The sequence below is a fragment of the Triticum aestivum genome, chromosome 7D (genome assembly GCF_018294505.1).
Source record: "Triticum aestivum cultivar Chinese Spring chromosome 7D, IWGSC CS RefSeq v2.1, whole genome shotgun sequence".
In the NCBI taxonomy this organism is placed as follows: Eukaryota; Viridiplantae; Streptophyta; class Magnoliopsida; order Poales; family Poaceae; genus Triticum; species Triticum aestivum.
The window spans coordinates 512,139,989-512,158,756 of NC_057814.1; the positions used below are offsets into that span (position 1 = coordinate 512,139,989).

The 18,768-nt window shown below is 50.1% G+C and overlaps 1 pseudogene; it reads right to left on the minus strand.

Annotated features, from left to right (window-relative positions):
* Positions 1-1,336: 1,336 nt before the first annotated feature.
* LOC123171214 (uncharacterized) overlaps positions 1,337-18,768 on the minus strand; it is a 50,714-nt pseudogene continuing 33,282 nt past the window's right edge.

The following is an 18,768-nucleotide window of genomic DNA, read 5'->3' on the forward strand; positions in this document are numbered from 1 at the left end:
TTATTTTGTTCATGCAATTTCTGAGTCAATACATGTGGCGTATACTTCACCTATATAAATGGACAGATTGCGTATGATTATTTTGTGTCATTTTTCATTTTCATTTGTAAGATAGTGAAATGTGGAAAAGAGAAGAAGCTTATTCGGTTATGTTCATCCTGGGTTATATACTTTTGTTTTTCTTTGTTAACTTTGAAAAATTCTTATGGACACACAACTACAGACTCTATTAAGGTGAAATTAGGGACATCACATAAATAGTTTTGGGTGACTCTGCTTCAGGGAATATGAAAGAAACCATGAATAGTTGAAGCAGAAGTCAGCAAACTTTGCAGCGAAATTTAAACGGGCACCACCACGGGCGTGGCGTGCGCCGCGCTTTTCGGCACTAGTAAAGACTATATGCGCGGGTGCGAACTTATAGTGCTCATCTTTTTTTGAAAAGTTAAAAAACCATGTTTAAAAGTTTAAAAAATAATGTTGAAACTTGTATGTGTTCACTAGGGATTCCTGAAATTTTGTCTTGAAAAAAATGTAATTTGTAAGCTGTATAGAAAAACAAAGTTTCGGACCAAAAAACAAAACAAAAGGCGGCCCATTTGAAAATACATATTTGTCTTTATTTTATACGCCACGTGTGAAAGTAAAATGTTACGAAATTTTGCACATACGTAATATGCACACGCGTGTGTGTGTGTGTACAAAAAATTCAACTTTTTTTATGTTGTAGAAAAAGTATTTTCTAAAACGGGGACGAAGGTGCCCCGTCACCGTTGGTAATTGTGCCTATATGCACCTTCTATAATAGGGAGGCCAGAGTAATGCAAGCTTCTATAGTTTCTAATACTAAAATAGATTGAATTCAAAATTCATGTACTGAAAGTTTGCGCACATCACACATATGCATTCAAAAAATGTGTATTTCATACTATAAAACTGAACTGGGAAACAAACAACTAGTTCCTTCGTTTGGGTTTATTAGCCCCTCGTATCATAAAATTAAAAATAATTTTTATTTCATAAAATAAGTGCTATATGTAGCAAAAATAGTACCATCGGAATTCAAATATGAATTCAACAACATAAATTTTATGGCATCGCTTGTATTTTGCTAGTTAATTCTATGGTCAAAGTATGAGCTATATTAGGGAGACTTGTAAATCTGAAGAGAGTAGGCCTAACAGTATTCCAAAAAAGAAACTAATTGCTAGCAGTAACACATGCGGATAGAATCAGCAAAGTAAATTTTCTTGCGTGACAGAAAACAAATGCATAGCTTGCCACAATGCACACGGGCATGTTAATATTGAACCTTGGCACTAGCTAGTACTGCTAGCTAGCTACGCTTTCTGCCACGGGCGGACTTGAGTAGCTCGCGCAGCACCAAGGGGCAGCTTGCCTCTAGGTGTTGATACCCATCCGTCGCCATGACAGCATCAAGAGTCGCCGGAGTTCTGACTATAAACTCCAAGCACTTGCCTTGAGCAGGGAGCAGTCATGCTGCTCCGCGAGAGCCAGAGTCGTCGCCGCCGTGTCGACGCTGATGCCGCCAGAGAGCCTATCTTCACAAATCAGCTTGAGCCTGTCAAGCCCGTACCTGTCAGCAGCAGCAAGCAGATGCTGAGTCATAACCGTCACCGTCTCCGTCGTCTCGTCAGCAAGTTCCGGCACTGTGTCGGTGTAGACGAAGTGCAGCATGGCCTTGAAGACGGCCGCCTCCATGTCCTTGACCTCGGCGTCATGAGAGCTCCTCTCCTTCATTTGCCCGAAGAACTCGGCCATGAGCACAGGGGACCTTGCAGCGAGTATGGCCTTGTGCGCGGCGAAGGACTCGCCGGCGACAAGGAACGTGACGTCCGCTCCGGTCCCGCTCCTCAGGAGCTCGGCGAGGTGCTCGTGCAAGTTGGACGATGGCACCTCCATTATTCCCCTAACAGAGATCGTCGCAGGCAGATCGGGTATTTCCTTAAGCACCGTGATGGTGCACTGCACGGTGAACGAATCGTCTCTGAGATAGGCCGATCTTTCTAGATCGCTTTTTTCAATGAGCAAAATTGGATGCGAGGTGTCCTGCGGATTCTTGAATTTGCCACTGTGCCTCCTTTCTTCGGATGGTTTAAGCTTTCCCCTCGGATCCACCAGGCGACAGCCGAGAGTGGCCTTCACGTTGCGCGTGCGGGCTTCGCCAAGGAAGAAGAGCTCCGCCGCTATCCATGACAGGTACATGGAATGGTGGCCTGGCAGCCCTGCGGAATACAGGCGGATCTCCCAGTCGTACCCGTAGACGTTCCACCTGGATTTGATGCTGCCCTCGAGGCTGTCCATGGTCTTGGTCATGCAGTAGCCGTTCACCCTGAGCAGTTGCACCGAGCGCACAACGTCGGTGAGGTTCGTGCGGGCGCTTGCCATGGCGAAGGTGGGAGAGATAAGGTGGGTAGCACGAGAGGTCGAGAGGAGAGAGTAGTGGAGTGAGAATGGTGCCTTTGATGCGGTTTTATTCCAGGACGAGCTTACGAGCCGACTCTTCGGGTGAAGAGATGTTGCAAAGCAATAAACGGAGGTTGGAAGCTAGAGTTATTATTAATCATTGCATGCGCGCAGTATACCAGCAGTCACCGTTGATTATGACGTTGGAAATACGAAGCATTTTTCAGTTGCTGAACATCGTGATCAACGGTGATCAATGATCGAGTAGTAAAACATCGTGTGACTGTTGAGTACTAGAGCATTTTCGCTCGATCTTCCGCCATCGTGTGACCATTGGTACTCGAGGAGTCATGGTTACTACTACAACCTGCATAAAACCTCGCCACGATCAATCTCAGTTTCTCTCATGGTCTCCTATACTCCGTTTCTCTTTTTGGAGTACTAGTCTGTTTCTCTCCCCAGTCCACATTCCACCTATCGCCATGGAAGATGCCTGCACAAACCTCACCGACGTCGTGCGCTCGGTGCAGCTGCTCACGATCAATGGCTACTCCATGACCAAGACCATCGACAGCGACGACGGCTGCATCAAATCCAGGTGGAACATCTACGGCTACGACTGGGAGATCCACCTGTATCCTGCAGGGCTGTCGAATCGATCCCGTACGTCTTTAGCCTTGAAGCTTGTCTTCGTCGACGAAGCCCGTACGAGCACCGTGAGGGCCAGCCTAGCATGTCAGCTCGTAGATCCACAGGGGAACCTCAACCCCTTCAAAGAAGAGAGACAAGCAGGGACATTCAAGCGCGCCCAGGACAGCTCGTCTCCCGTTTTCGTCATGGAAATGGCTGCTCTTGAAAGATCTGCCTATCTCAAAGATGATTCTTACACCGTGCAGTGCACCATCACCGTGCTCAAGGAGACATCCGGTTCAGCGACGAGCTCGATTCATGGAGCGGACGTCCCGTCCTCGGACCTGCGCCGGCATCTCGGCGAGCTCCTGCGGGGCGAGACCGGAGCGGACGTCACGTTTCTTGTCTCCGGCGAGTCCTTCACCGCGCACAAGGCTGTGCTCGCAGCAAGGTCTCCCGTGCTCATGGCCGAGTTCTTTGGGGAAACGAAGGAGGAGACCTCTCCCCGCGTCAAGGTCAAGGACATGGAGCCGGAGGCATTTAGGTCCATGCTGCACTTCGTCTACACCGACACGGCGCCTGAACTGGATCAGACGCCGGAGACGGTTGTGGTTATGGCTCGGCGTCTGCTTGCAGCTGCTGACAGGTATGGGCTGGACAGGCTCAGGCTGATTTGTGAGCGCAAGCTCTCTGACGGCATTGGCGTCGACACGGCTGCGACGACCCAGCTGGTTCTGGCCGAGCAGCGTGGCTGTTCCATGCTCAAGGCTAAGTGTTTGGAGTTCATCGTCAGCACTCCTGAGATCCTTGATGCCGTCATGGCGACGGAGGGGTATAAGGAACTAGAGGCTAGCTGCCCTTCGGTTCTGCGCCAGCTTCTCAAGTCTGCACGTGGAAGAATGTGTAGCTAGTGCAACGGTCCAAACCTCTGCAGCATTTGTCATCTGTAGCAAACGAAAAGGTGTAGTAGCACCCGGGTGTCCAGACTCCCCATTATCCTCCAGTTGAATCGCACAGAGATTCGTGCAGAGACTGTGCAGAGGTCTGACGAGTTACAGGCAGCAGTGTGCTTAGCCAGGCCATTTTCCCTCATCTAACATCGATGTGTACCAGGCCGTAGGTCTCAGTATTAGGTCTAGTCAGCAAGTACAGGTCTGACGAACTTGTCTCCAACAGAAGTGACAGGCGGGTCACGTTCTACATGGTCAAAGCGGCGCGTGCGGTAACCTTGACCATTCGTTTTTGAGACAATAACTTGTACAGACATTTGCAGGTCATCTCCACTGCTCTAAAACGGACTCCTCTTGATAAAGGTGGGAGCCAGCGAATTGAAAACAGCAGCTGTCTCCACTGATATGCTTGGCAGTCATTTACAGAGACATGAATAGTACCCATGGCACTGTTTAACTACAGGATGTACTCCCTCTCTCTATACAAAAACTACTCTGGTCCAAGGCTGACTTTTCCATGTTCATGTGCTGCACACGCTGTAGAGAGACAGAGATTGAACAGTGGCATGTGATGTGATGCGTTGGTTACTTTTGGTGTTTACGAATCACGGGTTGGACAACGACCAGGCTATGTAGTTGGGAATCTTTACTGTTCACCTAGGCCTGCTAAACAAACTAGCGGTCAAGGGCCTAGTACATATCTTGATGAGAAAGGTACAGCATGAGCGGCTAAGATAACCGGGAGTCCGGACCCCCGGGTGCTAAAAAGCCAATCTCCTGTAGCAAATTATACCTTGTGTCTTCAACATACTACTAGTTGTTTACAAACTACTAGTACTATCTCTTTTCAGATTTTAGCTGTATGAAAGCTTTTAAATCCGCTGAACTTGACCGTGCTCTAATTGGTCAAACCTTAGTAGCTTGGAACAATCTTGTGCACAGTCAATCTTGTGGCTTTTAGATGGAATTTGTGCAGGTGTTAGGATTCCATCATACCAAGCTGGGTTGATTGTGGGTTTCCCGGCCCGACTCGATCAGACACATCCAAATCCAATTCTTTCCCGGATCGAACTCGCACGGGACGGAAGGATCAGTACAACGCTGACAGAGTTTGCCTCCCCTGCCGTCGTATTCCACGATCACTGCTCTAAGTTTGTCCATCATCCATCCATCACGATGGAAGCTCCAGCTCCCGCTCCAGATTGGTCCGAGCTGCCCGCCGACATACTGTACGACGTGCTCACGCTGCTCGAGTGCCCGGACCTCGTCCGATCCGGCGCCGTCTGCGCGGCCTGGCACACCGCGTACTCCACGTCCACGCTACGCCGCGCCGGCATCTGCCCCGTCCGCCAAACCCCCTGCTTAATCTACTACACCGAGGCCGCCGGCGGGCTCAAAGCCCTCGGCATGTACAGTCTTTCCGAGAAAAAGGCCTACACCATGCAGCTCCCTGAATCTCCCATCAAGAACTGGATTGGCGCATCGCACGGATGGTTAATCACTATGGATGACAAGTCTGAGCTGATGCTGCTCAACCCGATCACCGGCAACACTAATGTACTCCCTCAAATTACAACCATGGAGCATGTTAAACCTGTCCTAAACGGCGACGAGGTTCTTGAAAAGTATGAGGTGTTTTACTACGACGGAGAGACTCCGAGGGTGGTGGAGGAGGACACCGCTGTATGGTCCTTGGAGGAGTATGGTCACATGGTCTATCTAAAGGCGACCTTATCGTGTGATCCATCGGTAGGTGGATGCATCGTCATGCTCATCCACCAGCCGTACGGCCAGCTCTCGTTTGCCAAGGTAGGAGATGATCATTGGAATTGGCTCAACGTATCTAGCTACTACAGAGATTGTGTATACCACGACGGGTGGTTCTATGCAGTTACCGAAGAAGGCGCGATTGATGCATACAATTTACATGGACCGTCTGTCATCCACAAAAGGTTGTTGCCCCAAATAATCCAGACAGTTTCAAAATGTCACGTTGTTCGGGCACAATCGGGAGATGTCCTCCAAATCATTAGGAGGCAGCTTCTAAATCCTGATCATGATCAACCGGGCAGTCGGGAGTGGGTCACTGAAATCAAAGTGTACAGGGTTGATTTTGATGACCAGAAGTGTGTCAACATAAATGAGATAGGGGACTATGCGTTGTTCATCGGGAGCAGCACAACGTCTTGCTTAAGCCTCAAGGACTATCCAGACTTGATGCCAAACCAGGTCTATTTTACAGATGACGACGATGCAACACACATTTTCCGGAGAGATGACCCTCCCGAGGTTGGAATTTACGACATTAAAAATAATACCAGGGTGAATGTGGTTCATCCTGAACTTTGGATGAATTGGTTGCCTCCAATATGGTTGATGCCGAGTCTTGCAAAAACAGGTATGGTTGTCCCTTGATATCTATTCTGGAAGATGCGTGTTGTTGTATATCTCGAGCTTTGAGCAGCATTTATTTACGTGTTATATTTTCTAGTGCCATCCTCATAGAATTTATAGAAATCAACTCCCAACACTACGACAGTTAAAAGTTTTGCCATGTAACATTTTTTCCTTTTCTCTTGGAACATCATTATTGCTTCGTATTAGTTGTACTTTTATTTGATAAAATTCGCTTGATTATGTTGAACTTGCAAAACCTAGTTTTCCTATGGTTGACTTGTTAGATTGCATGAATCATGACACTTTTTACCGAACCTGTAGATATTTCTGCCCACATTTTTTTTAGGTAAATTATGAGAAGCTCTATATACAGAGTTAAAGCTACACTTATACTAGGCCAGAAAGAGAAGGAACTGTACAACAAAGGCACACACAATACCTAGGGAGCTAGTTATGCAAAAGAATGAACCAAGACCTCAAAATTCTCATATTTTCGTCTCTTTGCCCTATGGACGATCCACTGCACTAATGTATTGTTTACCCACATGATCCTAGTGTATTGTTCTTTCAAATGTCTTATTGGATCTCGTATTGCGCTGGTCTACAGAGAATCGGAAAAAAACAGACGCTTCATGCCGTGGCATCACTGCTAGTTAATATTGCAAATGGTTTCTTCAACAAAGGCAAAGGTTGGGCGCCAATGACAACAAAATCAAAGGAAATTACTCACCAGCAACAGTAAAATCCGGCACCAAATCATCAAGAATGGAAACATCTGAGTGAGAAGGATACGTAGCTCTTCCACCGTTCCACGTACAGTAGTAACTGCATCATCAGTCCATCTACAATGATACCAGTAGTTGCTCTATCAGCCAAATAGATGTGGAAGTTAAAACTTGTTGTTAGAGCTAATAATTAATAACAGACAATAGATTCTTTGGGCAGCATTTAGTCACATATTGTATTTCCTAGTGCTGCACCTCCTAGAATTTATAGAAATCCACTTTCAATAATAAGACTATTGATCTTAGCCCCCCCCCCCCCCACGGCGCGGCCCCCGTGTCGTCTGTTCGAGCGACTCGGGCGGCGACTAGGGTTTCCCTGTCGCACCGCCGCTCCCTTCCCCTCCCTCCCTCGCCGCCACCTGAAAGCCGCCGGATTCGCTCGCGCGGCCGCCGGTGATGGTGGCGGCGAGGCCTCGGTCGCTCCTTCCCTCGAGGAGGACCTCGGATCTGGGGCGGCGGCACTCCTTGGCGAGGCGGCGGCGCCATCTCGGCCGGCGTCGTTCGTGGGTGTGCTCTGGCTGGCGGCCTCGACCATGCGGGTGGTGAGACGACGGCGGGTGGCGGCGGCGACGCGGAGGTCTTCCCCTCCTCGTCAGATCTGAGGTTTGGCTCCTTTCCCATGTCTCCCTCGTCCCCGCCGCTTCACGCCAGCCTCCCTCCGTGCCGGTCTGGTGTGGATGGGTGACCGGTGGTCTGGTTTTGGGCCGCGGGAAACCGTTGGTCCGCTTGGCCGGCCTGGCAGCAGCGACGTCCTTGACGCCGTTTCCTCCTTGGAGGTGTTGCCGAGGCCCTTCCCCTTTCCACCCCTGTTCCTCCTCCCGGGTGAAAGCCCAAAATCCGGCTAGGATTGGGCGGCGACGGTGCGCTGCGCGTCGTGTCTTCCTTGGGGGCGCCACCCGCAGAGGGTTGCGTTCAGGTGAGGGGTTCAAAAGTCGGAGCTTCGGTGGCTTGGGTGGTCTGGTGACGGCGGTGCCCTTGCTGCCTTTCTTCAGTAGCTGCACCTGGTGGTTTTCCTGCAGCTCTCATGTGTTCTAGGATGTGGCGATGCGGCAGTCGCGAGTGCTCGAATGTTCAAGTGGTGATGTGCTGCGGCTGCTCCAGGTCCCGAAGCTTGCACTTCCCCTGCTCTAGGGTGAGCGTCTCTCAAGTCCGACGGTACGGCGCCTTGCGAGCCATGGCGAGAGGGAAGGGTCCCTCTGTGGCGAGAGAGACGGAGGATGTGTGTTGTATTTCTACCTGGGCGTTGGTCGGGCTCACTTACCACACTCTATTGTAAGCAGGTCCCCGTCGTGCTCGTGTGTGCCCCTACCCTAGATGGTTGATTGGTTGTAGTCTTCGGCTAGGACAAGCTTCGTGCTTTGTTTTCCTGTATTCTTTTTAAGCTTGTGCGTTCCGTTGAGTTGTAAGCCTCCTAGAGTGTCCCCTTGTATCGTTTGGCCGAGGTGGTTTGTGTGTGTATGTAATTCCTGGCCGGTTGATGGCTTTGTTAATTCAAAGCCGGGCTCTTCGCGAGCCTTCGTTCTAAAAATAATAATAATAAGACTATTGAAAGTTTTGCTATTATAACATATATTTTTTCCTTTTCTTCGAACATCATAAATCAGTGGGTTTAGTTTGCACTGGTCTTGATGCGGATTGTTGGTTATACTTCTTATTCATAAATATCACCATATTTTTATGAGTGGTCATCGAGAGACCAAACTTGTTTGGTTGGGATAGTTTAATATATGAAAGTTGTCCGGTTTTAAAGTTGATTGACAAAAACCACACAAGTCAATAAGTGTAGGGACAATAAGTGTAGGGACAAAAATAGGCTTTTCTACAAATCGATAAAATTATGGAAATAAGTTACTAGCTTTGGTGCAAAAAGACACATGAAAAAGACACACACACATAACTTGCCATCAAACCCTGGACCTTTGCACTAGCTATGCTTTCTCCCACGGGCAGATAGAGGAGCTCTCGCAGCACCAAAGGGCAGCTTGCCTCTAGGTGCCTATACCCCTCAGTCGCCATAACAGCATCAAGAGTCGTGGAAGTTCCAACAATGAACTCCAAACATTTAGCCTTGAGAAGCGAACAACTATGTCGCTCCGCAAAGGCCAGAGTCGTGGCTACCGTGTTGACACTGAGTCCATCGGAGAGCTTGTACTCACAAATCAGCTTAAGCCTGTCCAGCGCGTACCTGTCAGCAGCTGCTAGTAGATGCTGAGTCATGACCAACACCGTCTCCGATGGATGATCAGCAATGTAGAGAATTATGCAACTCACGATATATTGATCGGGTGCAATATGCACGCATATATAAGTACAAAGGATAGCCACGTCCTCAACTATACATGGAAGGAGGAGGGCTTGTTGTACAAGAAATACACATATGTATCTACATCTCAACACCCCCCCACAGTCGAAGCGGCACCATGGTCGACGCAAAGACTGGATCGGAACTCCTCGAAAGATGCGGTAAACAAGCCCTTTGTCATGATGTCAGCAAATTGTTGGGACGTAGGGACATGTAGCACGCGTACATGACCAAGAGCTACCTGTTCCCGAACAAAATGGATATCAATCTCAATGTGCTTGGTGCGTCGATGATGAACCGGGTTGGCGGAGAGGTAGACCGCAGAAACATTGTCACAGTAGACAATCGTGGCCTTGTCAACCGGAGACAAGAGCTCATGCAGAAGCTGACGAAGCCAGGAACACTCGGCGACGACGTTGGCAACGGCGCGGTACTCCGCTTCAGCACTGGAGCGGGAGACAACGGGCTGCCGCTTGGACGACCAGGAGATGAGTGATGGTCCAAGGTAGACGCAATAACCAGAGGTCGAGCGGCGCGTGTCAGGGCAGCCGGGCCAATCAGCGTCAGAATAAGCCGTCAGATCCAGAGAGGATGAAGCCTGAAGTGACGATCCAAGATCCAAGGTGCCACGGATATAGCGCAGAATGCGCTTGACCGCGGTCCAGTGAGCATCACGAGGAGCATGCATATGGAGGCACACCTGCTGCACAGCGTACTGGAGCTCCGGACGAGAAAGAGTGAGGTACTGAAGAGCACCAACAATCGACCTGTAGAACGGAGCATCTGAAGCAGGAGAACCATCTGTGGCAGAAAGCTTGGCCTTCGTATCGACAGGTGTGGCAGCCGGTTTGCAGTTAAGCATCCCGGCACGGTCCAGAAGCTCATGAGCATACTTCCGCTGATGAAGAAAGAAGCCATCTGCTCGACGAATAACCTCGATCCCGAGGAAATAGTGCAGAGGACCTAAGTCCTTAATGGCAAACTCAGCACGAAGACGATCAGTGAGCTGTCGAAGAAGGGCAGTCGAGCATGCTGTCAAGATGATGTCGTCGACATAGAGCAGCAGGAAAGCAGTAGCATCACCCTGATGGTAGACAAACAATGAAGCATCGGAGCGAGTGGAGCGGAAGCCAAGCTGAGTGAGAAACGCGGCGATGCGCTGGTACCACGCACGAGGAGCTTGCTTGAGCCCGTACAAGGACCGAGAGAGCAAGCACACATGATCCGGAGAAGACTCATCGACGAACCCAGTCGGCTGCTGACAGAACACTTGTTCCTCAAGATGACCATGAAGAAAGGCATTGGAGACATCCATCTGGTGCACAGGCCAGGAGCGAGAAGCCGCCAGCTGAAGAACAGTCCGAATCGTGCCGGGTTTGACAACGGGAGCGAAAGTGTCGGTGAAGTCAACACCTGCGGCGGTCAAGAGTACCATCTGGATGAGACTTGTGCTTGAACACCCACTTCCCGGTAATGATGTTGGCCCGAGGAGGACGGGGGACAAGCTGCCAAGTGTGATTGCGTTGTAATGCGTCAAATTCCTCCTTCATCGCGGCGAACCACATGGGGTCGCGAAGCGCGGAACAGGCGGAGGTCGGCAGGGGTGATGGTGACGAGGAAGACGTCGAAGCCACATAGGTGTACTCATCCGGAGGGTAGCGAGTGCTCGGCCGATGGACACCCATGCGCGACCGAGTGACTGGGCCGGCGGGTGGGGGCACCACAGCAGCAACCGGCGGTGGAACGGCCGGTGACGGAGGAGCCGAGGACGGGGCCGGTTGTGAAGTAGCCGGCGACACGCCCGGCGAAGAGGCCGGGGCAGGACCCGGCGATGACGCCGATGCAGGGACCGGCGAGGCCGGCGAGGGAGCCGGCGCAGACGCCAGCGAGGCCGGCGAGACCGGCGCTGAACCCAGCGATGGAGAGGTCGGGAAGGCCGGCGCAGAACCCGGTGGTGAAGAGGCCGGGGAGGCCGGCTCGGAGGCCGGCAAGCCCGGCGAAGCAGCGGGCAGGAGCCAGAGTGCCGCGCGACCGGGAGGCGCCCCACGCCGTGGCAAGGAGCCAGGGCGGACAGGGTCGGCCAGAGAGGGGCCGGGCGCCGAGGAAGATGTCACCTGTTGTTCCTGTTTAAACGGGAAACAGAACTCGTCGAAATAAACATGCCGAGATGTGATGACACCACTAAAAAAGACACATCCGTGACATTTTGGGCCGAACGAAAAAAAATTTGTCATACATATGACACTTCTATGACGATAATTGTGACAAAACCCGGTATCATCATAGATGTGGTGGGCTCCTACTTCTATGACAAAAAATCATGACAGAAAATGGGCTTTTCATCCTGGGCGGGCCGGAGACGCAGCTGCATGACATTCTTTGGGCCGTCCATGATGGAAAAAACCGTGGTAGAAGCGAGGGGGAGGAAAATTTCGGGGAGTTCCCGGTTACGGTGGGAGGTCGGGGGCCAAGCGATCCGCGTTTCTCTCGTACACGTACGCGCGTGTGTGCGGGGCGTTGGCTCTAACTGAACCCAAGCGAGGCGTTGGGCTCTAACTGAACCCGAGCGATCGATCGATGGCTGTTAACTGAACCCGATCGAGCGATTCCTTCGCTACTGCTGCTAACTGAAGCCGATCGATTGGATGAACAGTGAGCGTTGCGGGGGGGGGGGGGGGGTTGGATGAACAGGACCCCGTGGGGTGGTGGAGGGCTGGATGAACAGTAGACGGTGGAGGGGTGCTAGTGGAGGGGTGGTTGAACAGGACCCCGTGGTGTGGAGGGCTGGACGAACAGTAGACGATGGAGGGGTGCCCGTGGAGGGGTGGTTGAACAGTAGCCGGTGGAGTAGCGCGCGGTGGAGGCTGGATGAATAGGAGCCCGTGGAGGCTGGAGGAGGTCGACGGTGGAGATGAACAGTATCCCGTGGAGTCCCGTTTTGCGGTACGCCACACCCATCCCGATGAACAGGACCCCATTTCGACCATAGGAGGTCCGTTTCGTCCATTTTACGGTACGCCACACCCCTCCTGATCAACAGGACCCCCGTTTCGACCGTAGGAGGTCCGTTTCGTCCGTTTTACGGTACGCCACACCCCTCCCGATCAACATGACCCCCGTTTCGACCGTAGGAGGTCCGTTTCCTCCGTTTTGCGGTACGCCACACCCCTCCCGATCAACAGGACCCCCGTTTCGACCGTAGGAGGTCTATTTCCTCCGTTCTACGGTACGCCACACCCCTCCCGATCAACAGGACCCCGTTCCGAACGTAGGAGGTCTGTTTCCTCCGTTTTGCGGTACGCCAGGCCTCGTTTCCATCTCCTGTTCCGTCCAAGCCCTCTCGATGAACACGACCACGCATTCCGTTCCGACCCAGCCGGTTGGCTCCCACGCGTTCCGTTGCCTCCCGATGAACACGACGCATTCCGTTGTCTCTCCATGAACACGACGCATTCCGTTGCCTCCCCATGAACACGACGACGACGCTGTTTCTCCGTTCCGACCCAGCCATGTACGCGAGCCCTGGCCGTACGTATGCGCGAGTAGGCGTTCGAGACCCCGCCCGTATGTACACATACGTGGCCGTATTTTCTTTCTTGCACCCTGTCCGCTGTACGTACGTGTACATGCTACGTGCGTGCCTCTACTACGACACGTACACGCCTCTACTACGACACGTGCGCGCCTCTACATCCACCAGTATATATGTACGTACACGTTCGCGACCAAAATGACAACGCTACGTACGCTTCGACCAGGTGGGTCCCGACTGTCAGGCACTTCCTTGCGTGCGAAGATGTAGCTGGTGGGTCCCGGCAGTCAGGGGGGCGAATCATTTTTTTTGCCCGAACGCACTTCCTTGCGTGCGAAGATGTAGCTGGTGGGTCCGAGAAGTCAGGGGGAAATGTTTTTTTCGCGAAATATGGTGGCCCGTCCGGTGGGTCCCCGCTGTTAGGTGGAGGAATCATTATTTTGCGCGTAATAAGGAGGCACTTCCTTGCTGCGGCCGTGGACCCAGCTGTCAGCCTCTCCACTTACAGTCCATGTCCGATGGAAGTCATTCCTTGACCACGTTGACCACGCCGCGCCGAGAGCACCACGGCGGTGGACGACGGCGAGGACTAGGAAGGGGACGACTCGGAGCCGGGGAAGACGCGGCAGTGGATGCCCACGCGAAGAGGAGTACGAGGGTTCACTGGTTTGGCTGCGGTGTGAGGCTGCTGTCGCCGCAGAATAACAGGGGGTGTGGGTGAGTAGAGGGATGGCCTGGCCAGCGGTGGGAGTAGTAGGTGGCGGTGAGGCCTCCGCGGCATCACAGCCGGCCACGGGAGGCAGGAGCACGCGGCACGACCGACGCTGGTTTGGGTGGCTAGAGCAAGAAGACCAAAGGTTGAAGAAGCACTACGGTCGTTGGATGAACATCGTACGATAACAGGAGCTAGAATCGTTCATATTGACTAAGTTGACAAAGCCCTCCGTCCCCATCAACTTGGTAGGCCCACAAGTCAGCCTCCCACTATGCTGGGTTCCAGCTGGCTGGGGGAGTATTTATTTTTTTGTGCGTAATAAGGAGGCACTTCCTTGCGTGCGAAGATAGCTGGTGGGTCTGACATGTCAGTGGGGGGCAGGTTATTTTCGCGAAATACAGAGGCCCTTCCGGTGGGTCCCAGATGTCAGGTGGAGGAATCATTATTTTGCGCGTAATAAGGAGGCATTTCCTTGTGTGCGGCCATGGACCTAGCTGTCAGCCTCTCCACGCATAGTCTACTTCCGATGGTGTCGTTCGTTGACCACGCCGCGCCGAGCGCATCCAAGGTGGTGGACGACGGCGAGGCCCCGGACAGCAACGAGCCGGAGATGGGAAGACGCTGGAGTAGAGTCGCAGACGGAGAGGTGTACGAGGGTTAACTGGTTCTAGTGCGGTGTGGTTCGGCAGTCGGTGGAGAAGAACAGGAGGTGTGGAGGGGTGGAGGGATGGCCTGGCCAACGGTGGAGTAGCGCTTCATAGCGAAGCGTGCTAAGCAGAGCTGCTAGCAGCAGCAAGCGGGAGGTGGTCCCGGCGGCGCTGGAGGAAGAAGACGAGAGATTGAAGATGGATGCCGGTCGTTGGATGTAAATCCAACGGCTAACATGTCAGAATCATCTGTTGACTAAATTGACAACGACTTGCGTTGGCTTCGACCTATTGGCCCACATTTCAGCCTCCAAAAATGTGGCACGTATTCAACCCATTTTTTCAGAATTTATAGTCTTTTTTTTGCGCCGTAGAATTTATAGTCAATTTGATCTTTTTTTTTGAATTATAGCCATTAGCTGGGCTGGGTGAACAAATAATGTAGCGTCCATGCAGCCCATTTATTTTTTTTCCTAAAAAATTACACGCCATTTGCACTTTCTCGAAATACACGATTTTGCTAGGCTGATTTTAATTATAATGTTGGGTTGGGCCAGCAATGTTATCAAAAAATAAAAAGGGGCTGAGCATTTTGTTATAAATATATTTAAATAATAAGTGATATTATTACATTCGTCCTTAAATCTTACCAAGCTTTTGTACACAATCACTAGGATTTTCGTGCCAAAACAATTCAGGATTTTATTTGTTAAGAAATTATTTTTATAAGTTAATAAGATGTGGGATATTGTTTTCTTACATATGTAAGTATCTGTTAAATATATGATGACAATAAAAATAATATATAATAACATATAAAATAATTTAAATATATATAATATAGTTAGAAGGGAAACATAAGTTGGACCTGGCGTTCCTATTCTTATATAGAAAAATAGAACAGACCTGTGCGTTTTCTTAAAAAAAAATATAAATTGGGCTGCCAAAAATAAAACCTCGGATGGGAGGTCCATAGGCCGGTCGATACATGACGGCCCTAAGAAAATAAAAACAGGCCTATGGACCTCCCATCCGAGGTCGTGGGCTGCGCATGTTAAAAATGAAAGCCTAGACGGGGCAGCCCAAAACCACGTCCAACACTTGCCAAAACTTCGTCCCTCGTTTTCTCTGTGTTTCGCACACTCGACATTGTGTGGGCATTTTGACTGTGCATGTTAGAAGAGCGGAAGAGCGGCGCTGGTCTTGGAAGTATTTTTTGTTGTTTTGCGTATTTTGGGTCAAAGTTTGACCATGTACTGTATTTGACAAGCAAAATGTGAATGCATGTCACCAAAAATTGTATCGTTTGGTTCGTATCTGAATGTACTTTCAAATTATATTATTTTTGCAACGTATAACATATATTTCATGTGCGAAAATCATAGTCAATTATGACCCAGAATAAAAGGGAGACTAGTTAATGTGGGGTCGCTTTCTTAATTGAAGGGTAAATTGATTTTGATTTTGATCCAGTCACAGCGCGCCGGCCCTCTCGTCCAATCCTAAATCGCTGTCGCACGCTCCTCTCCCTCTTCTCCATTGCAAAACCACCTCCTCTCCTCTCCATCATCTCCATTCCAAAACCACCGTCTCGCCTCTCCCTCTTCTGATCTTCTCCATTGCAAAACCACCTCCTCTCCTCTCCATCATCTCCATTCCAAAACCACCATCTCGCCTCTCCCTCTTCTGATCTTCTCCATTGCAAAACCACCTCCTCTCCTCTCCATCATCTCCATTCCACCGTCTCGCCTCTCCCTCTTCTCTATTGCAAGACCACCGTCTCTCCTCCCATCTTCTAAAGCTAGCACCGGACCACTCAGAAGGACATCTATGGAGAGGATGCAGCAGCGAATCAGGCAGATCGCCGGCGGTGACCAGGCAAAGTTAGCCAGGTTGAAGGAGATCCTTAGTTGGTTTGACAATGAGTGGGAGATTTCGAGGACGGTGCGGGCCATGTGGCAATGTATGCGAAAGAGCGAGACGGCAGCGATGAGGGCGGCGATGTACATGTACTCCTCGGCGACAGTCACGCCGCAGTCCTCCGAGTTCATCGAGTATCTCCTCTGGGCGATGGAGCAGACAGATTCGCCCGAGGCAACAGTCAGGTGGAGGTGGTGGGCGTACAGGTCGAAGGTCGAGCACCCAGAGGATAACGAATCGATCGAGTATGGTGTGTCGTTCGTGAGGGTGCAGAGCCAGCCGGAGCCACAGGAGTATTCGTTCTCCCACCGCAAGAGGAGGCCGGATGGCGCGACGTTGCTTCCCCGCCATTCTCCACGGTTCCCTCGACGCTCGCCTCGTTTCAATGGCGGCGGTAGGGTTTAAGGTAAGCTTCGCACTAACCTAATCTTCCACCTGCTCATGCTTACAATCAGTGTGACAGCTAATGAAAATCATGCTTACAATCAGTCTCCGAGTACTACGCCAATCACCCTAAAATAGCTCTGGACCTTTGGGTCAAAGTTGTGACACAGTGTACAAATAAATAAAAATAGATTGGTGCTTCTTTCAGAAAAGAGTACTCCCTAGAAAACTGCCAATATAAGCTACTAGTATTTGGTTAGATGATTTGCTGCCGAGAAAGATCCGTCCACAGAGAGCGCCACACATCCCACTGGTGGTGGTGGATGCCAATGCGTGCATGCAGCATGGTTGAGTCGGTAATTTTTACTTGGCACACCTCGCACTCTGCATATATGCCAGTTCCATACGTGCATTTGTGCAGTTCCACCAAAATGCAGCTGAATAACCCTGTTTGCACAGATAATGAAAAAGCGTGATTACATTATAGTGGCACTAGTTGATGAAACACACAAAATAAATAGAAGAAAAATATTGCGATAGTATCATAGTATGCCATGCTGCGAGGGCGAGATGGGCCCTGTGACGCCTCATACGGTACGCCTCATACACCTTCTGCCAGTGATGAACATCAGTGTACAGCGGTAGTACAAGGAGGCGCCTTGAGACATTCAAATCTCTATTTTTGTACATATCAACTAAAATTAAGCACCCCAGTTTGCAGAAACGCTTAAACATTAACAATGGGACTAGTTGATGAAACATACATTAACAAAGAGAAGCACTTTCTTTATCTACATTGGAAATGAAATGATAGAGATGACACTCGCTCTATTTTAACTGTATTATTACTTCATTTTATCAGTGACACTAGGGTCGAGCAGGTGGCAAACGAGGTGTACCGTGCGTCGCAAGGATGGAGGCCGGGGGTGCTTAGACTGGGATGCTGAAGCTGGCTCTTTCAGTCACCAACATGGATGATTCAATTCATGGGACCTTTTGGTGCAGTTCACCTAAAATGAAGCAATGTTCCGTGAGCTAGCAGCTTCTTCTTCAATTTTTTTAAGAAAAGGGCTCCAGCCCCGGTTCCATTTCCATCAGAAAACGAAACCCACAGAGCTTCTTCTTCATTAGTTGCAATAAAATTGAGCAACATCAAGGTTGGTTGTGAAGCTCCTGGAATGCTCAACTATAATTTGGATATCATTTGTGCAGTTCAACTAAGATCGAGCGTGAAATGTATATCTCTGTTTGCACAAAAAAGGTGGAAAGGAGGGTGACTAACAAGTGATGAAACATGCATCAAATGAAAAGAAGCATGTTCCTTATCTGAATGGCAATCCTACAAGGACAGTAGCAATTTTTTAAGCACTGGCATTGCTAGATATTAGTGTGGGCATTAGGATTAACTATGACAACCGTTAAATACGACATTACTTTGGGCACGGGAGAGTAGGCGGACCAGGACAGTTGCATTTCTAACGAAAAGAACCAACTTATCTTAATGGGAAATTTTAGCAGGACATGTAAAGAAGTGCCATTGATTCATATTACTGGAGGCATTACATTGAAAACAACATTGGTTTAACGTGTCCTTACTTTTAACAGTGAGACTGCTACATTTTACCAGTGGCATTACATAAGAGTGGCTCGGGGCAACAAACATCAGAACAGGATATCTGGGTTGGTCCCATTTTTGTTCGGTATAGCCACCTTATACTGTGTGAGGCTAGCAAATCTAGTGCTGGACTTACTCTGTTGACTTGTCCCCCAGTCCCCACTTTCTTTCCTTTTTCAACCAATAGATCGGGTTTATATTGAGTTTGTACTGCGTTTCCCTTTATTTCCCTATTAGACCTATAGACCAGTTGGATAGCCAGTCTCTGCTACTTTTCGCCCCCATTATTTCCTCTTTCGACCAAGTCCTAGATTCAGGTAACAAATCCTCCCCCACCCCCACCCCCTTTCTTCCTTGTTTGAACCAAGTAGTACTAGATTCGAGTGCATGAACTAGTTTTACCTCTTAAACGTAAAAAAATTAGGTGGTTTTCAAACAGCCGATCGATCCTATCTATGAGGGGG